At 41.4% G+C, this 9975-nt stretch overlaps 1 long non-coding RNA gene across 1 annotated transcript; it reads right to left on the bottom strand.

Annotated features, from left to right (window-relative positions):
* Window positions 1–1413: 1413 nt before the first annotated feature.
* Window positions 1414–7592, bottom strand: LOC126983342 (uncharacterized). The gene is made up of 2 exons (XR_007735804.1): window positions 7511–7592; window positions 1414–1910 (listed from the first exon to the last, which is right to left on the bottom strand). It is a non-coding gene; the product is annotated as an uncharacterized LOC126983342 (long non-coding RNA).
* Between the last annotated feature and the right edge of the window lie 2383 nt (window positions 7593–9975).

The raw sequence follows: 9975 nt of genomic DNA, 5'->3' as shown, positions 1-9975 counted from the left end.
AAAAAACCTCCACAGTAAGAAGAGGAGGAAGAAGAGGAGGAGGAGGAGGAGGGAGGAGGAGGAGGAGAAGGAAGAGATGCTTGATTGATAGAAAGTTTATATATATGATGTAAAATGACTAACACAAAGAAGAAAAAACCTCCACAGTAAGAGGAGGAGGAGGAGGAGGAGGAGGAGGAGGAGGAGGAGGAGAAGGAAGAGATGCTTGATTGATAGAAAGTTTATAGATGATGTAAAATGACTAACACAAAGAAGAAAAAACCTCCACAGTAAGAAGAGGAGGAGGAGGAGGAGGAGGAGGAGGGAGGAGGAGGAGGAGAAGGAAGAGATGCTTGATTGATAGAAAGTTTATAGATGATGTAAAATGACTAACACAAAGAAGAAAAAACCTCCACAGTAAGATGAAGAGGAGGAGGAGGAGGAGGAGGAGAGAAGGGAAGACTTGATGATAGAAAGTTTACAAGTATTGAATAAAATGACCGACAAGAAAAAAATAAATAAATACACATCCAAAAAAGGAATGGAGGAGGAGGAAGAGGAAGAGGAGGAGGAGGAGGAAGAGGAGAAGAAGATTTAGCTAAGTGAAAACAAATTACTTATCAAACATTAATTATATTGTAGTAAAAATGAAGAGAAAACGGAGAGGGATAGAAGGAATGAGAGAGGAGGAGGGGGAGGAAGAAGAAGAAGAGGGAAAAAAAGAAAAAGATGGAAGAGAAAACAAAATGATGCTGATAATGATGGAGATGAATACGATGACGATGAAAAATAGGAGGAGGAGGAGGAAGAAAAGAAGAAAGAATAAGTAAAATATAAAAGATGAGAAGAGAAAGGAGAGAGAAAACGAAGATGAAGACGCCTGTGATTTTGATGAATACAAAAATAATGATAAAATGATGATGAGGAGGAGGAAGAGGAGGAAGAAGAGCAGAAGGAAGAAGAGGAGGAGGATGATAAGGCTGATGATGATGATGATGAGGAGGAGGAGGAGGAGGAGGAGGAGCAATCTCAATGAATGGAAGAGCATACAAGAACGATGAAGATGATGGATAGGAGGAGGAGGAGGAAGAGGAGGAGGAGGGAGAGGCAGTACCAAGGGGAGGAAGGAGAAGAAGAGAAGAGGAGGAAGAGGAGGAGGAGCAGGGATTTAAGTGGATGGAAGAGCATACAAGAACGATGAAGATGAATAGGAGGAGGAGGAGGAAGAGGAAGAGGAAGAGGAGGAGGAAGAGAAGGGGAAAAAAATAAATAAATAAAAAATCAGAGTTACCTCATCCTCAGAAGAGAGAAGTTTCCTCAGCATGTCCTCCATTGTCCTCCTCGTCCTCTGCTTCCTCTTCTCTTCAGCAGTCTCCTCTTTTTCTCCTCTTTTTCCCTCTCTTTTTTTTTTAATTTTCTCTTATCTTTCTCTGCTTCGTCTCCACTTTTTATTTCATTCCCGTTTTCACTCTTCTTTTCCTTTCTTCCCTTCTTCTATTTTTTGTTTTAGTCTCCCTTTTTGTGTCTTTTTTTTCGCCTTTTTTCTTCCCTTTTTTGTTTTTTTCTTTCTTTTTTGTCTCCACTTTTTATTTCACTCCCGTTTCCTCTCTTCCAAAGTCTAAGTCTTCCTTTCTTCTCTTTTTTTCTTCTCCTTTTTCTGTCTTTTTCTTCCTCTTTGTTATTTTCTTTTCTCTTTTTTGTATTTTGTCTCCTCAATCTTTTTTATATTTTTTACGACCACAGGAAAGTCTGGTCTCTTTGCGTTCTGCGTTCACACACTTTTTCCCGTTATAATTTAATTCTTCACCTTCAAAACACTGCAAAATTTCTCTTACTGTATCTTGTTATCAACAATCACCAACAAATTGACTTACCAGCACATTCAACCACTAATTTACTACTCGTATTTCCTGCAATGCCTTCACCAACACCTAAATTCAAAAGGAAGTCATCCACAAACTTTTTTCATACAGCAAAAAACAAGAGAAAAATATTGATTCTCCTTCAATAGTCGCTAACACACTGGGCCATCATATACTCAAACACTTAGGGGCTTTTAAAATCACCCACCCACATTTGATAAGGCTTTGGTAGAGATTGTGTTAAAAGGAAGTCATTCAGTTTTTCTTCATACCACAAAAAACAAGAAAAAATATTATTGATTCCCCTTCAATAGTCGCTAACACACTGGCCCATCATATACTCAAACACTTCGGGGCTCTTAAAAACACCCACCCACATTTGATAAGGCTTTGGTAGAGATTGTGAGAGTATTTCCATTAGTTCCTGCAAAGCCATCACCAACACAGTATTTTTTTTCATGCCGCAAAAAACACGAAAAAATATTATTGATTCCCCTTCAATAGTCGCTAACACATTGGCCCATCATATACTCAAACATTTCGGGGCTCTTAAAAACACCTACATTTGATAAGACTTTGGTAGAGATGGTGAGAGCATTTCCATGAGTTTAGTGACAGTCTGACGAGGCTTCTGCACCATGCAAGTGCAAAACTCTCATGGGAACCCGAGTCATTTCTTTGTGGCCTTTGGAAATAGCTGTTGTTGGAGCCGAAAGCGTCTGAGAACACGGATCATTGTCTACACTCAACCACTCAACTCGCTTCCTGCAACGCTACCGCCGCCACCTCCAGTCATAACAAAGTCACTTACAATTCTTTTTCACACTTTACAAGAATTTTCGTCTCCACCAACACTATTTTGCACCTCCACCAAGGCTACCAAGCTTTAGATTTACTTGAGGTTGGACATTGCAGTGAAGGAAGGACTGGGTAAGCCGTTTATAAGCTAGGCACTATTTTTTTTTCCTAGTAAAGTCATCCAATTTTTTCCTTCACAAACACCTTTCTTGTGATCCTTCCTTGAGATTCAATGCAAGTGAGGAAAGGGCTATGCAAAGATACACACACACACACACACACACACACACACACACACAGAGAGAGAGACAGACACATACTCACACACACAGGGTCAGGTTTTTCCTTACGTACGCGCACACATGTTTTATGAGGGGGGACTAACTTAAACACTTGACTTTTATCGCTGCTCCTCCGCGACACATCCGCCTTCACGAGAGTCCGCAGAAGGCAGGAGTTTTTTGTGTGTAACTCGAGCACAACGACCATAACAAGGCCAGCGGTAAAATAAAGTTACGGTATTTTTTTACAGTACAGGAAACTGCCACACAAAATAAAGACACAAGATAAAAGACAAAGCCAAGAAAACGAGATATAAGAAAGGCCAGCAACACACCGCTACGTATGAGGGAAGAGAAATAAAAAAGCTGAAGAAGAAATTAACACACGAACAGAACATAAAAGACAAACAATAACACAGAATAAAGCAAGTAGGAGCAATTCGAAAGCACTTTTAACAGATGACGAAGAAAAAGCAGAAAATGTGGGATCTAATTTTGTTTCAGAGTTGTTTTCATGCTCCCTTCCTGAAAGAGTTTGAGTCATAGGAAGGAGGAAATATAACAAAAGAAGGGGGTTCCAAAGTTGTCTAGCGAAAGGTCCGAGGATATGAGGATACAGGTTAACTCTCGCATAAGGAAGTTGGACAGCATAAGGACGGACTAATAACTTGGCTCAAAAGCTGCCAGAATTAAAAGATTATGAATAGAAGGAGTTTGAGGCTCAGGAACTTTTTGTAAATTACGGGGATGATGATACGGGTTGACTCTTGCATAAGGAAAGTGGACAGATATGGATGAACTAATAACTTGGATCAATAGTTGGCAGAATTAAAGGAAAAGTATGAAATAGAAGGAGTTTGAAGCTTAGGCATCTTTTGTGAATTGCGAGGATGAGGATACGGGCTGACTTTTGCATGAGAAAGTTGGACAGCGTAAAGATGGACTAAAATCTTGGCTCATTCACTGGTAAAATTAAAGAAAAGAGCATGAATAGAGGGACTTTGAAGCTCAGGCATCTTTTGTGAATTGCGGGGATGAGGATACGGGGTGACTTTTGCATGAGAAAGTTGGACAGCGTAAAGATGAACTAAAAACTTGGCTCATTCACTGGCAAAATTAAAGAAAAGAGCATGAATGGAAGGACTTTGAAGTTCAGGCACCTTTTGTGAGCTGCCTCTCTAATTATAACGGCACGAGAACAAGCGTGATTGAACCTGACTTAGAGAATAAAGTCGTGTGCAGCGAGGGGGGCGGGAGGAGAGGGGAGCCGCACAGAGAGGGGGTTCAGAGGCGAGGAGTGAGCTACTATGATTACAAGCCAGAGCATAAACGTTTCTTCACGCCTGTCACGGAATGTTGACTCTGACATTGAAACTCCAGGAAAACATGTGGAGCTTTCGGAAATATCGCACGACCAGGCATAAAAATAGGCTGCGTCAAGATGGAGATGAAATTTAACTCATGCCATGACTGAAAAAATAAAACATGTAACATTACTACTTCCTTAAGAAACGTTTGGTTGTTGAAACGCAGTGAATAAAGGAGGAAAAGAAAAAAAAAAAGAAAAAAAAAGTTGCTTGAAGACTGCAGGAAGACAAGATAATTAGCATTGTGTAGTGTGAAGGCGACCCAGCTATTATTATTATTATTATTATTATTATTATTATTATTATTATTATTATTATGGTGGTAGTAGTAGTAGTAGTAGTAGTAGTAGTAGTAGTTGTAGTAGTAGTAATAATAACAGTAGTAGTAGTAGTAGTAATATTATTATTATTATTATTATTATTATTATTATTATTTGTAGTAGTAGCAGTAATAGTAGTAGTAGTAGTAGTAGTAGTAGTAGTAGTAGAAGTAGTAGTAATGATAGGTATAGCAGATGTAGGCGTACCAGTAGCTTTATCATTACTACATCTAGCAAGCGTGTTCTCGTCACGGCCACGAGTGAGAGGTCCCCGGGGCCTGTGTGTCGCCGGGGCGCCATGTGGGCCACACGTGTGAGGGGCGCCCACGTGTACCGCGGCGGGGCTTAGAAGGCGGCACAGACAGTCTCGTTATGGGGAACTACTAAACTAATAACACTAATCTAGGAACAGTATTTCTATTGCCGCTGTTATTATTATCGTCATCCATATCATCATCATCATCATTATTATTATTATTATTATTATTAGGGTTATTAAGAGTAACAGAAAAGTAGTAGTAGTAGTAGTAGTAGTAGTAGTAGTAGTAGTAGTAGTAGTAGTAGTGGTCGTAGTAGTAGTAGTAGTAGTAGTAGTAGTAGTAGTAGTAGTAGTTGTTATTGTTGTTGCTGTTTTATCACAACGTTATCGCCATACCGTTCCCTCGCGTCGTGTCTTGGCAACCTCGCTCGCCTGATAACGCGATAACGCTGCGACGCACTACTCACACGAACACACATACACACACACACGCACACCTGTTTCGTATTTTCTCTACCCGGCAACACTGACCAACAAATCACGGGATCGTAGTTTGATTTGCCTGTTTTCTCATGCTATCTTACTCTTCGGACAAGACTTAACTCATTATCTTCATTCTGATAAGCTATAAAAAACTTCCTCTCTCTATCTTCAGCCCGCGACTCCGACTCTAACAAGAAGGGATTATCTACACTTTTTGAACTTAATATTTTTACACTCTCCGGCATCCTCTTTCTCTTCTCTACGGAACCGCGTGTTGAGGTATTGAGTCTTGTTTTTGGTTATATTCTGTCTCAAACTATAGATAAAATGAATCTTCGCTCTTTAGAATGAAACTCGCGCACGAAACTTTACTTTTTCGTTAACGCCGTGTCCGCCAAGTCTTGTAAAATAGATAGTTCAAAGTTATTTATCTATCAGTCATTAAACTTCAAATATAGATAAAATGAATCTTCGCTCTTTACAATGAAACTCGCGCACGAAACTTTACTTTTTCGTTAACGCCGTGTCCGCTAAGTCTTGTAAAATAGATATTCCAAAGTTATTTATCTATCAGTCATTAAACTTCAAATATAGATAAAATGAATCTTCGCTCTTTACAATGAAACTCGCGCTCTAAACTGTACTATTTCGTTAACGCCGTATCCGCCAAAAGCCTTGTAAAATAAAAATTCCAACGTTATTTCCGTATCAGTCATTAAACTTCAAATATTTCCCCTTTATCTGATCGCGACGCTTCATGACACTCGATATCAATGTCCCCAATTCACTTATTTTCTTACTACCAACTTTTCCGAGGCTGTCAACACAATCATCACTAGAAACAACATTAACATACACTCAACCGTTTAGCATCACTTCTGTTCAAACGCAACCCGTAACAATATCCTCACTGCACTCATTTCCTCACTTTAACCTTTTCTTGAGCTAGTAACACACGCTATAAATATCCTGAGTGGTTTTGGCTCTCTTTAAACAGCTACTTCTCACACGTCAAGGCATTGCAACACTTTACTCTGCAACGCAACCGACAACAATGCTTTCAAAACACTTCGATCCACAATATAGCATTTCCTTGAGCCATCCGTAGGTTCTTATGTATCCTCAGTGGCCATTAATCATTCCTCAAATCCACTTCACTCACTACACTTCAATCTTCATGGCAATCGATAACAATATCTTCAGTGCACTTATAAATATCCCTCAAGATGCTTTCAGTTGTCTATAAACACGTTCTTTAGTTCTTTGCGCGAGTCTGTCTCACTCAAAATAGCCAGTACTCATGATTCGTCTTAACGCAACAATCCACTCTTGAAATCGATAACAATGTCTTCATTATACTTCCAACCCTATTGTGGCATTTTATCTCACCAATGGCTTTTCCGTTGTCTATAAATACGTTCTTCAGTGTCTTGTTCTCACTCAAAACAACGTCATCTTACTGCAATAATCCACTCTTTAAATCGATAACAATGTCTTCAGTATACTTCTACACTTATCTTAACAATGGTTTTTCCGTTGTCTATAAACACGTTCTTCAGTGTCTTGTTCTCACACAAAACAGCCATTAATCATCCTTCATCTTATTGCAACTCTTCCTCTTTAACACAACCGATAGCAATGTCTCTAGTACACTCCCACCTTATCATGGCTTTAGCTCACAACAATGGCTTTATCGTCGTCAACAAACACGTTCTTTAGCTTCTGGGGCTCACTTAAAACAGCCATTAATTATCCTTCATCTTATTGCAACTCTTCCTCTTTAACACAACCGACAGCAATGTCTCTAGTACACTCCCACCTTAGCATGGCTTTAGATCACAACAATGTCTTTATCGTCAACAAACACGTTCTTTAGCTTCTGGGGCTAACTTAAAACAGCCATTAATCATCCTTCAGCTTATTGCAACCCTTCGTTCTTTAACACAACCAATGACAATGCCTTGAGAACACATCCATTCTTATCATGGCTTTCCCAGTGTCTTTAAACAGTTCCTTCAGTTCCTTGGTGTCTTAACATTGCCATTACTCATCCTACAACTCATTGCAACCCTTCGCTCTTTGGCACCACCGATAACAATGTCTTCAAAACACTTCCTCGCTGTCACGGCTTTCTGTTAGCGATCAAAGCGTTCTTCAGTACCTCGGGCGGGTCTGGCTTTCTTCAAGGGAGCACTTGTTAGCGTGACGACGCGGCGCTAAGTGACTGACCCTCACTGTGTCACAAACTTACTCGTAGAGGCAACATATCTCTGCTCTTCTTGTGTATCAATGGCCCTCTTATCTCGCCCTCCCTCCCTTCCTCCCCCTCTCTTACACCTAACCACCCTCTCTCTCTCCCTGACTCTCACTCCCTCTCTGGTATCGTCTGTAAGCCTGCAACGTGTCCTCTTTTGGTTCTTCCTTCTTCCCTCTTATGAGCCTTGCGTGCTTGTTTCTGTCCGTCATTGTTGTTTGGGCTCCTTCGCTTCTGTTTATGTCTGTCTCTCTGTTGTCCGTCTGTCTGTCTGTCTGTATGTATGTATGTCTCTTCTTCCCCTTTCGTATCATCTCTCTTGTTTTCTTTATCATCATCATCTTCTTTTTCTTCTTCCATTTTCTTTTTCTTCTTCTTCGTTTTTTTCTACTTCTTTTATCTTCTTTCATATGATAACCTTTTCTTCAGATATTCTCTCTCAATTCCCAGCCCTCAACCCCCTCTCCCTCTCCCTCTCTCTCTCTCTCTCTCTCACCCCACCCGCGGGCCCGTCTCTCAAAGCCAAGTCCAAAGTTTCATAATTCGCCGTTGCCTCGAGTTTATCTTCGCCATGGTTAGACTTATCGCGCCCTCCAGATCCGGGTTACACAGATCAGGTCTCGGCTGCAGGTTTCTTCCTTGTAAAGACGCCCCAGACAAGCCTTTTGGCGAAGCTTACACCGGTTCTGACAATGCTACTCTAAACAAGACGGACACTGAATGCTGTAATTGTGGCTCTCAGGAGTGGACGGCCCTTACAGAGTCTTCCTTCTGGGCGTGTTTGGTGATGGGTTGGTGGTTCTCAGTGCTACAAGAGCCTGATGGTTCCGCTACCGTGCTGAGGAGAGCGTCGAGTGCATTGGAATGACGAGGGTTAGGTTGCGTTGTCTATCGTTGCTCTCTATATAAGCGTTCTCCGTGATAATCCAAGTCTGGTTATTACGCTGCTGTGCTGGTGATGGGGTCGAGAGCATTGGAGTGAAGTGCGATACCGGTGTTACGTGGGTTAGGTTGCGTTATCTATCGTTCTCAAGAGTACTCCAAGTCTGGGGATTACGCTACCGGGCTGAGGATAGCGTCGAGTGCATTGGTGTTACGTATGTCAGGTTGTGTTGTCTACGGATGCTGGCAATAGGTGTTCTCAGGGGTACTCCAAGGCTGCTGATTAGGCTACCGGGCTGCTGATGGGGTTGAGTGCATTGGAGAGATGTGTGATACCGTGCTGATAAGACGAATGGTTTATGATCCTCCTCTTTGAAAGTCGAGTTGGTGAGATGAATGGCGAGGATTTTTTTTATATCTAAAGTCAAGAGTTGATAAGATGAATGGCTAATTATTTTTTCTATTTAAAGTCGAGAGTTGATAAGATGAATGGCTAATGATTTTTCTCCGTTTTAAGTCGAGTTGATAAGACGAACAGCCTATGATTCTTTTCTATTTAAAGCGAATATGAGTTGCAGGACGAATGATAGATGGTTATCCTCTGTTAAAGGTAGAGTTAGCAAGACGAACGGCCAACGACTCTTCTCTATTTAACGTCGAATTGCTAAGATATATGGCCAATGATTTTTCCATGTTTAAAGTCAAGATAAGACGAATGGAATTAAAAGCATAGTTGATGAGACGATTGACCGATGATTCTTCTCTTTACCGTCAAGTTGCAAATGCAGATGGCGTGTGATTCTCTTCTGTTTTAAGTCATTACGAGTTGCTCAGAAGAATAACCAATGATTTTCCTCTGCTTACACCCGACGAGCACTCTTTATTTCCTGCGCTAACACACACCTGCGCAAGGAACAGGTGCGTGATGAGGTCCAGCCGCGTCAGGTGCACCATCGCCGCCAGTGTTACCTCCCCGTCTGTGCACTTTTTAACATCGCTTGTGTCTTGCCAATAAAAGCCAGTTTCCAGAAGGCACAACCACCACTCTCGATCTCCCAGACGTACGTGTCCAACTTTTTATGGCGGTTAATATCTTTCCCGATTGGGTATTAAAAGCCTGTTCTCACACGGCAATAGTACCGCATTAGGTCGCTTTGGTTGCAGTCAATTTCCTTTGTTTCTTCTTTTCTTGGCAACTCCCGCGTCTGGGTGCGTCAAGCCTGTTCTCAAATACTGCATCGTTCTGCTGAAGATTCTTTCCAAGCTCGTGTTTTTTCCCTTAAAAGTGAATGTTAAGATCTTGCTGCCGAGACAAAATGGCTGTGTTTGGGTCGCTCAAGTTACTACTCACGCCTTCTTTTTGTTTATCGCCCCGTCTGGGTATCACAAGCCTGTTCTGAGGAGATAAATTCCTGCTTGCACAGAGTCTGGCTCGGTGATCAATGTGTTCTCGCGGCCGCGCCTCCTGGGGTGAAGATGCTCCCGTCCTG

The sequence above is a fragment of the Eriocheir sinensis genome, chromosome 53, assembly GCF_024679095.1.
Source record: "Eriocheir sinensis breed Jianghai 21 chromosome 53, ASM2467909v1, whole genome shotgun sequence".
Taxonomy (NCBI): Eukaryota; Metazoa; Arthropoda; class Malacostraca; order Decapoda; family Varunidae; genus Eriocheir; species Eriocheir sinensis.
This window is presented reverse-complemented; position numbering and strand designations above follow the sequence as displayed.